At 34.5% G+C, this 19,889-nt stretch overlaps 1 protein-coding gene across 4 annotated transcripts in view; it reads left to right on the top strand.

Moving 5' to 3' along the window:
• Positions 1 to 19,889, top strand: part of AdamTS-A (ADAM metallopeptidase with thrombospondin type 1 motif A) — a 126,648-nt gene that overhangs the window by 61,529 nt on the left and 45,230 nt on the right. The gene's annotated exons all lie outside the window — the stretch shown is intronic.

Raw genomic sequence — 19,889 nt, 5'->3', positions numbered from 1 at the left:
CCATACGTAATAAGGAAGAGTGGACAAATGTGGTCGCAAACATCAATATGGACACGAAGCAGAAGAAGAAGAAGATTTAAGTCATCATAATATCAAATAATTACATAATAAAGAAGTTCCTATATTGTCTGCTCTAATATTTTAATTCATTCTTCCTTCTCCATTTGTATTCTCTCTTAAACTCTTTGTTCTTCTCTTAGTTAGGTTCTTTGTCATTATCTGCTCTATTTTCAGTTTCCCTTTTCCTGTTACTGACTCTTATTTTTGTAAACCTTTTTCTCCCTTCTGTATTATCTTCCTAATCTGCTCTTCTTCTTATTTGTTGTGCTCTTTTTTTTGATTATGCATTTGGCGCTTTCGTTTTGCTTGCTTCTCTTCTTCTTTACTTTATTTTTCTCTCTTCCATTCTCAGTTTATTTGCATATTCTCGACCTCCTATGAAATTCTTCTTCTGGCTTCTTTCATATTTCTTTTACTGACTTATTTAGCAATATTATTTGACTTTTTTAGGTTACTGTTCTTTGGATATTATACAGAAGGTCGCAAAAACAATGGTGTAAACTAGTATAGAGCCATAGAGCATCAAGAAACTAATGCGATTAAGCGTATTACAGAAATCTTGCTCATTTTCAATATACAAGAAGTCAATGCAGAATTTTTTTTTTCAAGTTGAAATAGCTCAAAATTTCTGGGATATTGACTTAACAACATGACAAAAACATAATTGTAAATATCTCGAGAATGGTAAAAGATACGTACTTTTGGTGTAAAATAGTCCCCATTATCTCAGTTTCTTAGCCAAATTTAGCTACTGTTTAAAAAATTGGATTCTTTTTTTATTTTTTCTTACAGTTGGTCCAATATCATAACAATGAATGTATAAAATCAACTAAATTATTTTTGATTTGCTGAAAATTGTTAAAATATCTTCTTCTTTTCAAACAGTACTTCTTGAGAACCACTGTCCTTTGTCACGCTTGTTTGTCTACTAAATTGTCTTTGGATTTCTTTTTCCTCCTTTATTGATCTATTTTCTTACATTCCTTATCAGATGATTGTATTTCCTTTTAGTCTCCTTTAATTTCTTGTATCCTTTTTTTGCTTTGTGTACTAATTTCTCTGCGCTATTCGTTTCTATTCTTTTTCATCCTCGATTGTTATTACTATTCAATTATTTTTTGTTTTCTTTTGTCTGACAGTTGAATATTCAACTGAAATTGAATATTTTATAATAATTCACTTTTGTTCTTCACTCCAGATTCATCAATTACACAGTCTCTGCGTTGTTTTAGTATATACATTCTGAAACATGTAAAGTGTATAAAATACGTGATTCTGAATAAATTTAACGTACTCCACTCGCTTTCCTTCAGACGTGTATTGAACTCTATTAAATACTTGTATAAAATACTGCATAACAATATTTACTGTCTCCCAAGAAAAACACCATTTCATGTTTGGCCATTTAGATAACGGTTTGAATCTCATTAACAGTCGCCAACACTTATATTTCTTTCAAAGTCTTGTATATTTCACGTGTTCTAACTTTAATAATGTTTTGCAGTTCTTGCGATGTAAACGCAGATACCCAAAAACAAGTTCTCGTGTCTTGGTTAACACTTAAATCGTTAGTTCATATCATGATCGTATCAATGATGAATGCACTCAAATGGATTTGGATTTACTGAGGTTTTTAGTCGCTTTATTAATTCAGTTTAGGCTTACTGTCTTGTCATTTATGTTGTTGTGATTATGTTAAAACTGACACTCTAAAGTTGAAAATATTATGCTGAATTTTCAAAAAAGTATTAAGTGCTTTAGTTTTTTTGTTTGTCACTCTTTTAACTCCATCAAATTACATTAAGTACAGTACATTTTAACAAACTTAAAATGGAGGCATTTTATCATATTAATTACAGTGTTACCTACTCAAAACTGATGATAAACACGAAAATAATTTACACATATTAAGGACGTCCTTTGATGTTAGCTGGCATTAATGTACTCGAAGGTAATACGTGGGTGTACCTTCAAAGAATACTAAGTTGTGAAATAATGGACTGGCAAGTGGGTGCTTAAAAGGTGAGAAACAAAGAAATTTCGAGAACTTACGAGATTAGACTAAGACCACGAATATTAGTTAATCTGGTGAAATTAGTACATTCTAATTGGTATCCATATGGCCCGAGAACAATAAGATGCTTTAAAAAGTCTATTCCAATCTATGTTCTTTACCATTGTTTCGGTTTTTTGTGAGATTGAGGTGATTTGCATCTGAATGATTTATTAGTAGTTTTCCGCTAGTTCCATTTTCACATCTGTGTTTTCTTCCGTCTTTCCAATATTTGGTGTTGGGTGAAACAGTTAGGAATTCAATTAGCACTGCAATATGTCCTCAACTTCAAACAATGAATACCGTTGTTTTGTGAACTAGTTTTAAGAGGTTCTATTTGATGAATTTCATTCAAACTTGTGAAGATATAAAAATAGGTGTTTTTAACGTGATTCCTGATTTTGGTATTTCAACTTGTATGTTGACACAGGATAACTAAATTTGATGGAAGTTTAAACTTCTTGGAAAGTCAATTTATCAAGAAGATAAGGTAATAATATTAGAAAAAAATTAAAGCTACAAATTACTGAACTTGACTATTTTAAAGCTTACATGCACGTATGGAACAGTCAAAATTATCCTTACAAAATCAACTGAAAAATGAGAGAAACTGTTAGAAATCAAGGCAATCGACAAAGATGCAAGAGAATCTTCATAAGTAAGTTCTTATATTTTTTTTATAAATAATTTTGAATTCTCATTGAATTTCTCCTTGAATAAAATCCTAGTAAAAATTCAGTCCATACACTAGCAATTTTCGTCAATGTTGTACCCGTAACATACGAAAGACGTTGGAATTACATATCTTTAATTTTTTAACATAACTTCAAACATACTAAAGAAAAATGTCCAAAACTTGACTGGAAATATGAAGCTTCATCATAGGAGGGTGTTTCAGTTAAATTACTTTATTACTTTGCTGTTGCTGTCCATCTTGTGCAAACATACAAAAAACATTGTTCAAAACTTCTTAAACTGAAGACAAATAAACCCAAATTGAAGAAACTAGGAGCCAAATTCTACGAAGGCTTAGCAGAACCACAGACATTATTTTTCTTAAATTCTGACTTCAAACTCGGAGATTAGTTAATTTTCTACTTCAAATTTGGAAATTAACTAAATTCCGACTTGCAATGTTGTCAAACTGTCAAATTCTACTAATTTCGTTCAAAGTATGTTTGCAATGTTGGCAAATTAACATATGCTACTAATTTAGGTCGAAGAGGGTTTGCAATGTTGTCAAACTAAAAAATTCTTCCAATTTGGTCGAAATGTGTTTGCAGTGCGGCTAAATTGACAAATTCTACTAATTTGGTTTTAAAATAGAGTTGGGCAATTTTGAAAAGTTTCAGATTTTTTCCGAAATTTTTGAATTAGAAATATTCGTTTGTGGTTAATTGACAATATTGACATTTGGTGTCTTGTCAAACTGTCAATATTGTCATTTAATATTGATTCGTGGATGTGTACAAAAAAAAAATGATCTTTGTTAACTACAAACTTTGGTTTATTTAACGAAATAAGAACGTGAAAAATAGTAAACGCGTGATTGTTGCTTTTGTCGAAAGTCGTATCGCTTCTGTTCTTGCGGCACACACACACACACGTCCCGTCTCTCTCTTCTCAGTCGGGATCGCGGGGTTGCCACTGTGACTTTTTGTCTATCACTTTCGCGTCGTAACATGCCGCCCGCGTTGAAAAATTAAAGTTTTTCAAAAAAAAACACGCACTGAACTGTCGAAATCGATTGTTCCTTACTGAGCGTTTTCTTCGCATTGAACCAGCTCGTCCTGCATAGGGAGAATGCACACCTTCTTTAAGGATCGTCTGGTAATGGTTCCATTGGGCAGCCTTACTGAGACCACTCGAATGACATTATCGTAACCGGGATGTAGCTCCGTCACTCTTGCTAGAGGCCATCTTAAAGGGGGAAGGTTGTCCTCAACGAGAATTACTAAACTTCCAACTGGCAGCTGACTTCTGAGGTCGTTTTTGGTGTTCCACTTGTTTCTGACCTGGAGAAATGCAAGGTACTCTCGGGACCAACGATTCCAGAAATGTTGAAACAACTGTTGTAATTTTTGGTATCTGGATAACCGTGAAATATGCATATCCTTTAAATCTTCTTCCGGTGGACTTAACAGTGAGTCGCCTATTAGGAAATGGGCGGGGGACAAAGGTAAAAAGTCATTGACATCGTTAGAAATTGGTACCAAGGGACGCGAGTTTAGACACGCTTCAACCTGCACAAGCAGAGTGTACATCTCCTCATAGCTTAGAGATGAATTGCCTAATACGCGCCGAAGGTGAAATTTACAAGACCGCACAGCAGCTTCCCAAAGCCCACCTAGATGGGGTGATTTCGCGGGTATGAAGTGCCAACGAATTTGGCTGTCAGCTAAGAATTTTGTCACGCTTTCATTGTGATCTTTTTTGTTGATTAGGTCATACAACTCTAAAAAATAGTTGTTTGCGCCTACAAAATTCGAGCCGTTGTCCGAGTAGATGTCGTGAGGTTTACCTCGTCGTGAATAAAATCTCTTTAATGCATTCAGAAAACTAGAAGTTGACAAATCTTTTACCAGCTCGAGATGCATAGCTCGAGTAGCAAAACAAACAAATATGCAGATATACGTTTTAATTAGCTTGGTTGTTCTTAGAGTTCCGTCCTTTACATAAATAGGTCCGGCATAATCCACCCCACATTTGGAAAATGGTCTACTCGGTACTACTCTTGAGCGAGGAAGAGAACCCATTAAGAAATTTGTCGGTTTAGGGTTGACTCGATAACATACTTGACATGATCCGATTATACGTTTTACGGCATTTTTTCCATTAATAGGCCAGAACTTCAGACGTATGATAGATAAAAGATTTTGAATACCAGCGTGCAAATTTTTTAAATGTGCTTCTCGTATTATTAAATCGGTTAATCTGTGCTTATATGGCAGTATAATAGGGTGCTTTTGTTCGTATTTTAATTCTGAATTTGTTAGTCTACCTCCTACTCTAATTATACATTCTGAATCAAGAAATGGACTTAAATTTAATATTTTGCTGGTATTGCTTGTCATTCCTTTGCGTTTGAGATCTACTAACTCTTGCTTAAACACGCTATGTTGAACTAATTTTATCAAAACCAATAAAGACTTGTCAAGTTCGTCTACAGTAAGAGTGTTGTATTCATAGGTTTTCTTCAACAAGGATCGATTTTTAAACCTGAGAATGTAAGCAACTACTCTAGTTAGTTTTGTTAAACTAGAAAATTTGTTGAACAGATAGTCGTTGAAACTTGGATTGATTGGTAACTCAGTACTTAAATTTACAGCTGCACATCTATTGTTCGTAAATTGTACGTTTGACTTTAACTCTGGAAGATTATCAGTTATGGTTGTTAAGTTATCTTCGAGCTCAACGTCAAGACGGTCGATCTGTAAAAAGTCAGGTCCGTAAAACCACATGTGGTTATCCACTAACTCTTTGGGATTTAGCCCTCGTGATATGATATCTGCCGGGTTTTCCTTACTCTTTACATGTCTCCAATTTGTGACGTCGCTAAGTTCGGTTATTTTTGCAACCCGATTAGCTACAAAAGTTTTTAAATTTTGAGGTTCTATTTTTAGCCATGCTAGTACTATGGTCGAATCGGTGAAATAAGTTGTTCGACAAATCGGTAAGTCAATAATATTTTTGATTTGGTTCATGAGTTTAGACAATAAGTGAGCTGCTAAAAGTTCTAATCGTGGAAGTGTCTGTTTTTTCACAGGAGCTACTTTGGATTTAGCCGTTAAAAGGGTAATGGTTTTCTCACCGGTTTGAGTGGTCGAACTAATATAGATACATGCGCCATATGCTTTCTCAGAGCTATCACTAAACCCGTATAGCTCTATAGTCGAGTTCGGTAACGTCACGTGTCTTGGTACCTTTACATTATTCAAGTGTTGAATCTGAGATGAAAATTCAAGCCAATTGTCAACCAGGTCTGGTGGAATATTGTCATCCCAATCCAGATCTAGCTTCCAAAGACTTTGTATTAATAGCTTTGCTTTAATCGTGGCAGGGCCTATAAGACCAAGCGGGTCGAAAATTTGAGAGATAGCTGAGAGAATCGTTCGTTTGGTAAATTTATTTAAGCTAAATTTTACGTCAACTATATAATTCAAAGTATCATCGACAGGATCCCACAAAATGCCCAACGTTTTTAGTTGTTTTTTATCACGAAACAAAACTAAATGGTCTTCATTTTTATTTCCGTTTAACTGCAAAATGTTGTTTAAGAACGACTGATTGTTCGATGACCATTTTCGTAGTTTAAAGTTTGCTTGAGCCAAAATTTCTGAAAGTTCTTGATACACTTCTGTACATTCAGTTTCATTATCAAAACTCGCTAAAAAGTCATCCATGTAAAATGCTTGATCAATTAAATTTGATGTTCTTGGATAATTAGCTCTGTTTTGTAATGCTAGCTCTTGTAAACAGCGTGTGGCTTGAAAAGGTGCGCTTGAAGTACCGTATGTGACAGTTTGTAAATTATAAACTTTAATTTTTTCTTCCGGATTCCATCTCCACAATATTTGTTGGAAACGATGTTCAGTTTCATCGATTAGAATACAACGATACATCATTTTGATGTCAGCACTTAATACATATTTACGTAAGCGCATTCTTAATAAAATCGAGAACAAGTCTGGTTGTACAGTCGGGCCAACTAATATCAAGTCATTAAAGGAAATACCTGAACTAGTTTTTGCACTGGCGTCAAATACTACACGACATTTTGTAGTAGAAGAGTTCCTCAAAACAGCTGAATGGGGTAGAAAATATGAGTTACAATCATTAATGTTTATCGAATCTAGTTCGCCTTTTAACTTCATATGTCCTAATGACTCATATTCTCGCATAAAATCTAAATAAGCCGTCTTCAATTCCGCGTTTTGACCAAGCTTTCTCTCTAAATAATAGAAACGTTTTAGAGCCGTCGTTTTTGAATTGCCAAGTTGAGAATTTTGATTTTGGTTAAATGGATATTTTACAATAAAAGTACCGTTCGAATGCCGTGTTGTCGTTTCTTTAAAATAGTCTTCGCAGTATTGTTGATCTTTTGAAAGATGCGTTTCGTTAGGTAACTCCTCTAGCTGCCAAAATTTACTCAAAGTTTCTTGTAATGTTTTATTGGTTGTTCGTGCGGAAAAATTACAGACTGTTTTTTGAAAATCCAAAAAGTTTAAAGTACCGGTCAAAATCCAACCTAAACGAGTTTCTTGTAATCCTAGCATTTTGTCTCCGAGTTTAATTCTTCCTGTCATTAACAAATCGTAAAATATTCCTGCTCCTAAAAGTAAATCAACATCCTGTGGTTCATTGAAAGTACTATCTGCTAATCTAATATTTTTTGGAAAAATGATTGCTGAAGCATCAAATCTAGTAAGTGGTAGTTTTTCAGTAATGACTGGCAATACAAGAAATGACAAGTTTGCTTGAAATTGATTAAAGCGAGACTTTATGAAAGATTTTGCACGGTGCGTTATTCGAGTTAGACTTTGACTAATACCTGAAAGTGGTAAGTTAATGTTTTCGAGTTGCAAATTTAATTTGCTACAAAGTGATTTAGTAATCAGATTTGATTGACTACCTGAGTCCAGTAATGCTTTACACTCGTGCCAATGTCCTTTATTATCCGCTATCAATATGACAGCTGTTGATAATAATACTTGATTAGTGTGAGACGCAACATACGACAACTCGCCTGAAATTTCGTTTATTTTCCAATTTGAAACTTGATTGGTATTTGTCAGAATCGAACTGTCATAAACTTGGTTTATATCGTTAGGATTAGTAGCAAGCATTGCATGTTGCCCAGCTTCAGAAGAAGCTACATATTCTCGAAGTTGTCGTGTGTTTCCATCCGTGATTTCCCCTGAATTATTTGTCTGTGTCCTATTGACATTATTCTGACTGCTTGAATTTTGCGAAAAACCTCTGTCAATATGTAGTAATGTATTATGTTTTTGATTACAGGTTCTACATCCACCAGATCTACAATCATACTTTGAATGTCCTGTTCTTAAGCAATTACTGCAAAGTTTAAGCTTTTTCACTTCATTAAACCTTTCTGAAGGGTTTAAATTATAAAACTTGGGACAGTGATAAATAAAATGATTCTCGTTACAGTAATTACATTTTACAGACTGTGACTTATCACTCCTGTCAGTAAGTCCATATGCACATTGCTGATTTAAATTGGCGTGAGAATTGTTATTCGAATAGTTTCTGGTACCTTTAAATGGAAGTTTTGTATGTACTTGATCTCGTGATTTGCTTTGATTTACGTTTAATTTTGAAAATTCATGATTTATTGCTTCAAGGGTACAACACTTTTTTGTCAAAAATTCAATAAATTCACTTAGTGTTGGTAGTGAATCATTAGTTTGTTTGCTTTCCCATTCTCGAATACTGCTACTGTCTAACTTATGCAAAATTAGTGGAATTAACAACGTGTCCCATTGTTCAACTGGTAAAGATAATTTTTGTAGCGCACAGATATGCTGATTTACCATGTCTATTAATTTTCTTAATTGCAAGGGCGAATCCCTATGGACAATTGGTAAATTAAAAAGAATGTTATTAACATGAAAATTAATAATAGCTCGTTTATTTTCGTATCGTTTTTTTAATAACGCAATGGCAATAGAATAATTTGAGGCGGTTACATCTAAAGACTCTACTAACTTTAGCGCGTCTCCCTTACAGCATACCTTTAGGTACAAAAACTTATTTACTTCACTTAAGTCGGTTCTATTGTCCACTAAAGAGTCAAAAATGTCTTTGAAACTAAACCATGTTTCATAGTTTCCGTAAAAAGATGGTAACCCTAAGTCTGGGAGTTTGGCAACAGCGCCCGCCTGTGGCAGCGAAATGTGCGCCTGCGCCGACTGTGACGATAATGACGTGGTAGGAGAGGAAGAAGAGTTGTTTACCGAGAGGTTGCAAACTTTGTCTGCATCTGCAATATATTTTTTTGCATATGAAATAGCCGCATAAAAAGCAGTTTCCGTGTCAAGTCTATTAATTTGTTCCTCATTCGACAAAAATTCTAAACGGGTTTGAATTTTATCGAATTCTGAAAAATCTTCTTCCACGCTCTTAAGCCGAGTTTCCGTTTGAAACCGATCAATAGCATTCGATAAATAATCATTAAATCGATTTAATCTTTGACATATTACTTTACGAGCATGCCTTAATTCCAAAATGTCTGTGTCGACCGACTCTGTTGAATTAGAACTCTGCATTGTTTGCTTTTTTGCTTTTGGCATTCTTATTTAGCACAAAAATAAAACACGTGATGATTCGAGACGAGATATTTTAAACAAAACGAGAATATTCGAAACAAATGTATATACGAGTACTGCCTGGGTGTGAAATTTGCAAATTTCCCTTTTCTTGCAACGTGAATAAATCCTAAACTTAATCGAGATTCGTGACGTAATTAAAATACGAGAATGGACGTGTAAATTCGCGATAATTACTGTACACTTTGCTATTATTTTCAGGTCGAAACGTGTAAATCCATAAAAAATAACGTAAACTGTGGCGAACGATGTAAACGTTTTTCTAACGATTATCAAAATAAGTACGGTAGGAATGATTAAAAGGATACAGGCGCTCACCTTTTGTTTCTTGTTGATTGTGGTTTGGCGATCGACGTACAAAATGGCTGCTTTTCTTGGTTCTGTTTCTGTTTCGATGCAATTTGCTTGATTCTCCAAACTTCAATTTGGAATCTGGCTGACGAAGGACCACTATGATTCGTGGATGTGTACAAAAAAAAAATGATCTTTGTTAACTACAAACTTTGGTTTATTTAACGAAATAAGAACGTGAAAAATAGTAAACGCGTGATTGTTGCTTTTGTCGAAAGTCGTATCGCTTCTGTTCTTGCGGCACACACACACACACGTCCCGTCTCTCTCTTCTCAGTCGGGATCGCGGGGTTGCCACTGTGACTTTTTGTCTATCACTTTCGCGTCGTAACAAATATAATACTCAATGTTATGTTGTCTTCGTTCTTTGTTGACTTGGCTCACTCCCACATATTTAGTTACTAATTTTATTATTGTTATTATCAATATTTTAGAGTTTTGAGTTAATCATACGGAAATCAACGAACAATATCATAGTCAAGCTATATTATTATAAAACGTGAATTTTGAGGTTATGTGTTGATTAAATTCAGTCTTCTTTTCCTCTTTTCTATTTCTTCCCGAAACTTTCCTGAACACGTTTCTTCCCTACCCGGAAACTTAAAGTTTTTGCGTGCTACTCTAGTTTAAAGTTTCAAAGTGTCTTTGCCATGTTGCCAAACTGAGAAGTTTTACTAATTTGGTTTGAAGAGTGTCTGCAATGTTGCCAAACAGTCAAATTCCACTAATTTGGTTCGAACAGTGTTTGAAATGTTACCAAACTAACAAATCCTATTTATTTGGTTTGAAGTGTGTTTGCACTGTTGTCAAACTGGCAAATTATACTATTTTGGTTCGAATAGTGTTTGAAATGTTACCAAACTAACAAATTCTTCATATTTGGTTTGAAGTGTGTTTGCAATGTTGTCAAACTGACAACTATTTTGGTTCGAATAGTGTTTGCAATGTGACAATGCTAAGGGCTGCTATTAAGGGCTGAAAGAAGAAGATTACAGTTATTGTTTCTGTCATTTTTGGAAATCACAGTCTTTCCCTGTAAGATATGAAGGTATAAAATAATCGAAAAAAAAGCAGTTTTTTTGGTAAAAGTTTCCACTTTAGCTTGAACCGAAAAACAAATCAACTCAATTTTAAAATTGTCAGTTCAATACACGTTTTACCCATTAAAAAAATTAAACATTGATATACCACTTGACTGCTTTTAAATCTGAAACAAACAAACTTTCATGGCTTTTTATGATTTCATATTATTGAATTTTATTACTTTTTCAATGTTACGATCGCGGCTTCTAACACTTTCAGTGTTTACGTTAGCAGACTGAACAGTTACCAAACTGGCACTTCTTTGTATGCTTAACAAAGCCCGAGTCTCATAAAATAGCATCAAATAATAATTAGTGTATTATCGGATAAAAATTTAATGAGCAACCGGATTCTTTGTGGGTCTTTGAAAATCACTAACAGAACGGTACAACCCACTTAAAAAGTTTTTTTAACAATTACACATAACGTTTTTCCTAATTGAATGGCCTCATACGATGTACGCCCGACTATAAATCATCAAAATTACGTTGCACAGTCTAATCGACCGTAGAACAGCTGTTGTATAAATTGTTCAACAATAATAATAATTGCCATGATGGCTCTGCTAGACTAGGTTTTCTCATTGCCTACCTTTACTGTTTATGTCACATGCACATCTATTAAGGTCAACAAACCAGCTGATACGGAAGGAGACAAAACAATTTGAGTAGTAAAATGTCTCAAATTACTCTCTAGCTATTTTTGCCCCAGACTGATCTTGAACTTGTACGATTGCGGTATCAATAATTGATTAATAGTCACAATTGATCAATGTCTTCTGTCTGATTTGATTGTTTTTCAGGTTTAATCAGTCGATATTAGGCTAGGTTGGAACACGACAGCTGCGAAACTTTTTAATTAGGCCCTAAACCAGAAAGTATCAAATTACCATCAATTATCTCTATTTCTTCCTGACGAGTTTTGTTTTCCAACCCATTAACCGCCTTAAGCGATTACGTCACTTGAAGTAACTTTAGATGTATCCGCTAGTCAAGGTGAAAGTGTCCTGGATGCTCGATTAAACAATAAACTGATTAATGGACCTTAGGTAGGTTCAACAGTTTTTCCGTTAAGTGTCTGGTTTCAAATTGCCATGTCAATTACGAAGCATCGGAAAAAAGTTTGGCTTCCATTTTGGCTTTCAACTGAAAGAAATAAAAGTTTGGCATTTTTTTTTGATTAGTTCCAAAATAACAATTTACATGACACCCATTGTTTTCATCCCTCAATAATGTCAATAATTTGCTTATTGACAATCTACGTCAAAAGAGCACTGAAGACAAAAGATTTCAAAAATATGCTCTAAAACTTGCAGGGAGACATCAATGCCATTTTATCGTAAATTTAGTAGCATCATACCTGGTTTGACGTAAATGTCAATTCGGTCACGTGACATGTTGACGTATCTGTCACATGAACCGAGTTACTGGGGCTTTCGGTTAGAATACCTTAGTTACTAGGCACTTTTACTACAGACATGTCTTCTTGACAAATTAAAAAAGTCATTCAGAACTACAACTTCAGTTAGGTGACATTTTGACGTAATAACCCAGTGAGTGTGTGTCAGTCACGTGAATGTCAGTTTGACACTTTTAAGTGCCATATTAGTCACCTTACTAGACTTATATAACTTCGTCTTATGCGTCAAAGGTATTTTACTAGTACTACCCTGTATATCCTGTTACAAAAAACCTCACTCTTCACCCTGTATACACAGGTCCAAGTAATAAAAGCAGGTAGTTTCAAATATCTCAAAAAAAGGATAATAGCTTATTTGTGAAAAATAATTAAGGCACCTACTTAACATTTCGTTTTTACTTTTTCAGTGTCTTATCTCAACAGAGGGGATTCAAAATGTAGTATTTTCAGGAACACCCTGTATATGGTTAAAACTTAAATTACATGCTATACAGGGTGTTCCACGACGAAAGACATCGATTGATATTGGAAATAGTATAAATAGAAAAATTTTGAAAATCTGGCAGGATACTGATGTGGGCATGCCCAATCTAACTAAAATATTTTCAAGATGGTTGCACTTCCGTTTATACCGGAAGTCGATCACAACTTTCTTATTTTAAATAGAACACCCTATATATTATTACATATTTGGATTCCTCACAAAATTCTGACCAACTTTTGTGTATAATGCCCTATGCCTATCTCTAGCCGTTTTCGAAATATTTGATGTTTTTCCAAAAAAGTGACAGTTGCAACGCTCAACATATTTTTGTACTACTGTCAAAACCGTATTTCAGTTTGCAATGAAACTTTGGGTTATTGTAAATAAAGGATCGTTTTATTAAACTGAGGGTGCGTAATAACTCATTTGTATACAGGGTCGTCAAAAAAAATCATAAACTTGCCACTAGAAAAAATTAAAAATTTAAATTTTTACAACAATAATACAAATGTAGAAATTGCAATTTTGAGCTATTTTGTTGCAAATCCAACTTCATCATAAGACAAGTTTCCGTAGAATCAGGCATATCCAAAAGCTCAATTCAGAGTGTTGCACTAATTTAAATGAAAAAGGGTGAAATTTATGTTTCTTCAGGATACTCTGAATTGAGCTTTTGGATATGCCTGATTCTACGGAAGCTTCTCTTATGATGAAGTTGGATGCAACAAAATAGCCCAAAATTGCAATTTCTACATTTGTATTATTAAGGATTGATTTTGTTTTAATAGCTATTTCCTTCACAGATCCCGTATTCTTAAAATTTTCAATTATTTGCTTGACAGCTCTTGGTGATGACTTTGGTTAACTAGAGTACCAGCTAATCCCAACCATGCAGCCTAATAAAAAAATGTTTATTCTCAAATAAAACGAAATGGGTTGGATTTAGGTATAGGCAAGTAAATTGAAACGTATAGTAATTTTTAATTCTCAAATGATTCCGTCATAAAAAATGTGGGATTCTATTTAAAAAACTAGAAATTTTTCATTTTTTTTAGTGGCAAGTTTATGATTTTTTTTTGACGACCCTGTATACAAATGGGTCATTACGCACCCCCAGTTTAATAAAACAATCCTTTATTTACAATAACCCAAAGTTTCATTGCAAAATGAAATACGGTTTTGACAGAGTACAAATATATGTAGAGCGTTACAACTGTCACTTTTTTGGAAAAACATCATATATTTCAAAAACGGCTAGAGATAGGCATACGGCATTGTACACAAAAGTTGGTCAGAATTTTGTGTGGAATCCAAATATGTAATAATATATAGGGTGTTCTATTTAAAATAAGAAAGTTGTGATAGACTTCCGATATAAAGAGAAGTGCAACCATCTTGAAAATATTTTAGTTAGATTGGGCATGCCCACATCAGTATCCTGCCAAATTTTCAAAACTCTCCTATTTATACTTTTTCTAATATCAATCGATGTCTTTCATCGTGGGACACCCTGTATATCGGTCACTTTCTTAGCGCACTTTTGTAAGAAAAATTGATTGTAATATTGATTGATTCCAGCAAAACATCTGTTAGAAACAAATTGGTTTTATGCGTAAGCAAAAACAAAGAAACTCGATATTATTTGATTAAAAATGTTATCTTTGATAACCTCCAACCTGTTGTATTTTTTCAAATTTGATTTGCAGATTCTCTGAAAATTATATTTAAAATAATTTTAGAGTCATTAGGGTTTCTGACTAATCCGGTAAAGTTCACATACTTGTACGTTTGCACCATCGTACAAGGCCAATATTCGATTAAAAAGCAAAAATTTTATGTAATTTTCTTTGTGTCACGATTGTTGGAATTGGTTTTCATTTTTTCTTGTCAGCAGATAATTTAATGTAATTTCAACGAAACGTTAGTAACATGGTGTTATGTATTATCAAATTAAGCAAAAAAATCGTAGTAATTAGGTTCTTATCAAGTAATGTGATACTTTCCAGCACTTGGACCTCAACAACTAATTGCAATTTGGTCATTACAAAAAATCCGTTTTCCTCACGTTTCAGAATCAAACTGTTTTGCCTGTGAATGCATTTTGCTACTATCCTTACTGTTTTTTTATCGTAAAAGCATTAAACAACTTTACGTAGTGTTTGTTTATTTGTGCCTTTTACAAGCACACGTGCAGTCCACTCGTGGAAGGAAAAGTTAGTTTACGGCACGCGTGTGGACGTAGAAAAATAATTGTTAGAGTGACTGTTTTGAATTCAACTATCCAAATATTGGTTATTATGAGAATGGATTAGCAGTGGAGTATGAAACTGCGGTTGTGCAAAGCATGAGAAAATTACAATTAAAACACAATCCACTTCGTTTTCTCTTACCTCTATTCTGACACTCACTTCTTCGTCTTCAAGACATTTTTCTTACTCTTCTCCTCCTAAGGTTTCGTCATTCTTGCCACGTTTATACTCCTCCATTATTTTAAAAAACAAATATTTTAAGAAAATGAGCCTCCTATGCACAGTAAGCACTTCTTAGGAGAACCCCCCCGACGAAAACTCCCGACGATTTGAATTTTTTCCTACTCCATATATTTCTCCATAGAGCATTTCCCTATTCCACTCTGTTACGTTCCATTCTATTAAAATGTGTTTTGCTATCTTACCAACCTTATTTTCTGCAATTGTATAACGTAACCCTCTTGCACTAAAATCTCACTTTTATCTCTCTCTACTAAGTAATGCAAGCAAACAAACCTCAAATTATGTTTACTAAACCCTATCTGCCTCTCACTCATTTTGTATCTCCATGATTCATTATGACCAGATTCCCCATTCTTATCACCAGAAGCTAATTTTTCAGTTAATTCTTACGAACATAGTGTTGTAGCCTCTCAATTTGTGACAAAAGAGAAGAAAAAAGATTTAGCCACAACAATACCAACCAAAATAGAATGATGTAGACATATGTACCTGATGATTCAGTTCGTTTAGGAATTTCAGGATCTTGAGGGGGTCTATTCGAGGTATTTCTTCTACAGTCAGCTGGTATGATCCCAGTGTGTTCAATCTTTTGTAGTGTACAGCGTAATACTTTAGCAGGATGTGGTGGGGTGTCTTCTCCGCAGAATCTGCAGGTGCTGTCCTCTTCTAAGTCTAGCTACCAAAATAAGACTGACTTTTAAAAATCTTATTTAAAGCTGTTCAAATCAAAGACAATCAATTTTGCTTCAGCAATAATAATCTGCCTATAGTTTTCTCCAACATAATTGATAAATGGCAGATTATACAATAGACCAAAAAAGGTGTCTCTCCTAGTTCCTGTGTTTATTTAGGTTTATTAAAGTCGAAAAATGTTATTTGTAAAAGTAAAATATGGTATCTAATACCTATCTTAGAAACTAGGTATGCGAATAGTACTTCTAGGTGGTTAACTGGTTTTGAAAAGATGGTATGTCGTCAATACACTATAGTTGTAGATGAGGGAAAAGGAACAATATTGTGGTCACATCTTCCTCTGCCACAATCTCAATGTCATTCCCTTCCTTCCATTCCCATCTTCCATTTGTTCATTGATATCAACCAGAGTGTTGATCCCAAACAAAACAAAATTTTGTCTTGCTATAAAGACAGTTCAACTGTCACGGGACCGATTCTCAATGTTTTTATTAGGCAATACACGTGACTTCACACAACTTGGTTGCCAGAAAGTTCAAAACAAATCTGAAAACTTAACAGAAAATGGTCTCCAATACGTTTTATCTTCCTTTGAAGTTTTAATGACAGTTCTAGCTGTTTTTGAGACATTGGTAGCTAACCGTGAGTTAACTTTTTTGACATAACCCGACCCTAATGGCAGCTGGCCTATCATTTGGCGAGATCTACGTGCGAAACGTAAAATACGATCGGAACGACGACATAAAGAAAGACATTACAGGCGACTAGCTCAAGAATGCCGTGTTGCGTGCCTCCGTTTTGCGTAGGCAGAAAGCGCGGTTTTACGGCCCTGGTATTGGAAACCGAAGAGAAAAATCCCAGGCCAAGCAGACGCTTTGACTTCGCGTTATTAATGGGGTGCGGTGCATTGTTTGCTTTTGATCGGGGTCGAACACCTGTTTAAACGGGAACAGGTCAGGTGCGACCTTGCAAACCGAAAAAAATTCCGGCCTGTTAATACGAAACGTAGGCACCAAAATCTTCACCACCCCACAATCGTTCCAATTCTGATTTAGGTCTCATAAACTAAGTTCACGTGACTACCCCAATCGTACACAATGGATGGTCATGTGACAATTATCAAACTTAAATCTAGCTTGGTCTACCGAGGAATAACCGAACACAACTACAACTTTCTTGTATCATACCGATCTACTATAAAACAAAAAATATAGGGTGGACCAAGAGAGTGAAACTTTTAAGTGTAACCTCAAACAAGCAGTCTTCAGAGACTGTTAAGAAACTGTTTTTTGTTCCACAAAGTTGTCCACCCTGTACAAGCTTTTCTCGACACACAACACTTTGCAAGGCTATAATAATAAATTTTCCGGGCACAAAAAATTTCAAGTTTAATGCTGGAGTTTCCTTACATAATAACAATAAAGTGTTTTCAGTTTGACGTCGGCGGATTGGATTTCCTTCTGGATCGGCGCCAAATCATTTCCCGAATGCAAAATATTGTTGCAAACGTCCAACAAACTGCAATAACCCCACAGCCAGTCCAAAATGTGTTTTCGTAAAAATGCGACCGAATGATTCATTTTGGGTTGGTTTTCACTAAACTGATACACTCGGGAGGATGTTCGCACAAAAATAGATTTAAAGTTGGTCAATGGACAACGTATGTGCATCTAAGCGTAATACACTTCAGTTATTTTCAGTACAAGTTGGGCTAAATTGGTCAGTTTTATGAGTTGAGCAGTTTAGTGAGAAATGTTGCTTAACTATAAGGAAGTCTTTTAAGTAGGGAGTCATTTATAAATTTGATGTTATATTTTTGAAAAGAGAACATATTCTTTGTTCTATAGAACTGCTAGAATGACAATTTGCCATTTTACAATATTTTTAATTAAAAAAAAATCCTAGAATCTTATGTCTACACGATGGAGTTCAGAAAGGCAAATTGAAAAATGTCAAAATTTCTATTGATTTCTCCATTTTTAGCAATATTTTACACGAAACACGGATGTTCCAGGGACTGATCGTTATCTTCTTGAAGTAGGTATGATTATGTAAAGCTAGTAGGTATACAGACCAGTAACATAATTCTTGAAAGCAGCAAACGGAATTCTTAAGAGAAGTGTTGATAGAATGTGACAGAAGAAGTTGACAATGGCGCATTCCTGTCACATTCTACAGAGCTTTCTCTTGATAACTCCCTGCCCTCATTTCAAGAATACGCACCCAGAGATGGATGCATAGGAAGAATTCTTTTTCTTGGTTTCCGAACTGGACTTTCCAAGACATTTCAGCTGAAGGTTTAATCCAGAATGACTCTCAGAGACCTACAAGTAGTATTAGTTGACCATTAATACAGGAATATTGTAAAACATAGAAAAGAGCACATTTACTACACTGTTCAGATCTACTGACCTTATGCTTTTTTTTGTAGGTTGTAATTCAACGTAAATTATGATAATCATCCTTTTTGAAACACTTTGTAGTCTTGTAGTACTTTGATTTTTGAAAAGAGAACATATCTTTGTTCTGTAGAACTGCTAGAATGACAATTTGCCATTTTACAATATTTTTAATTAAAAAAAATTCTACAATCTTATGTCTTGAGCCACACGAGTTCAGAAAGGCAAATTGGAAAATGTCAAAATTTCTATTGATTTCTCCATTTTTAGCAATATTTTACACGAAACACGGATGTTCCAGGGACTGATCGTTATCTTCTTGAAGTAGGTATGATTATGTAAAGCTAGTAGGTATACAGACCAGTAACCTAATTCTTGAAAGCAGCAAACGGAATTCTCAAGAGAAGCGTTGATAGAATGTGACAGAAGAAGCTGACAATGGCGGATTCCTGTCACATTCTACAGAGCTTTCTCTTGATAACTCCCTTCCCTTATTTCAAGAATACGCACCCAGAAATGGATGCATAGAAAAAATGCTTTTGCTTGGTTTCCGAACTGGACTTTCCAAGACATTTCAGCTGAAGGTTTAATTCAGAATGACTCTCAGAGACCTACAAGTAGTATTAGTTGACCATTAATACAGGAACATTGTAAAACATAGAAAAGAGCACATTTACTATCCTGTTCAGATCTACTGACCTTATGCTTTTTCTTGTAGGTTGTAATTCAACGTAAATTATGACAATCATCCTTTTTGAAACACTTTGTAGTCTTGTAGTACTTTGATTGGTTGATTTAAAAAACAACGTGAGTGTGAAAGAGAAAGGAACTAAATGTGAGATCATATGATCCCGGAATGGAAGTTATAGGATAATGCTCTAGATGAACACAGAGAAGAAGAAGAAGGTTGTGGTGGATGCAAGTGTTGTAGAATGGGGTGGTATAATTTGAGGTGGTGATGAAGAGAGGAGATGTGAGGTTTAAGATGACGTGACAAAAGATAGTGTGATATAGAAAAAGGAAAATGGAACACGTAAAAATAGAATGCAATGGAGAGAAAAAAAGTGAGGCTGGAGATGTCTTTTAAGATTGGGAGGAAGAGTGAATGCGAGGTGTGATTAATGAATGATAAAGAGGAAAGAGGATAGATTGGAAAAGACAGGCAGATTGCTTGATTGGATGGGTAGGGTAGGGAAGTTGGAATAAATAAAAAATTGTTCAAGTTTTAAATTTTGGACAAAACAGGTTATTTTTAAAAGCCACACCTTTTAGAATTCCTTGTATTAAAACTAAACATGATTTCAGAAATAGACGAAAAAACATTACGTCCTTTATTAAACAGGTATACAAAAAGACAACAAAACAACACATGGGAATGGTGATAAAATGTTAACAAAATGCATGAAAAAAATCAACTGAACGATGATCAATAAGGTGCATACGAATTAAACAGAACTAATTATCTAGACTTGGATAGGACTCTTTTAGAGTGGGTTTTTCAAACAA

The sequence above is a fragment of the Ips typographus genome, linkage group LG3 (assembly GCF_016097725.1).
Source record: "Ips typographus isolate SLU linkage group LG3, UJ_Ityp_2.0, whole genome shotgun sequence".
Lineage (NCBI taxonomy): Eukaryota > Metazoa > Arthropoda > Insecta > Coleoptera > Curculionidae > Ips > Ips typographus.
Note: the sequence above shows the minus strand (reverse complement) of the source record. Positions and strands in the feature narration are given on the sequence as shown.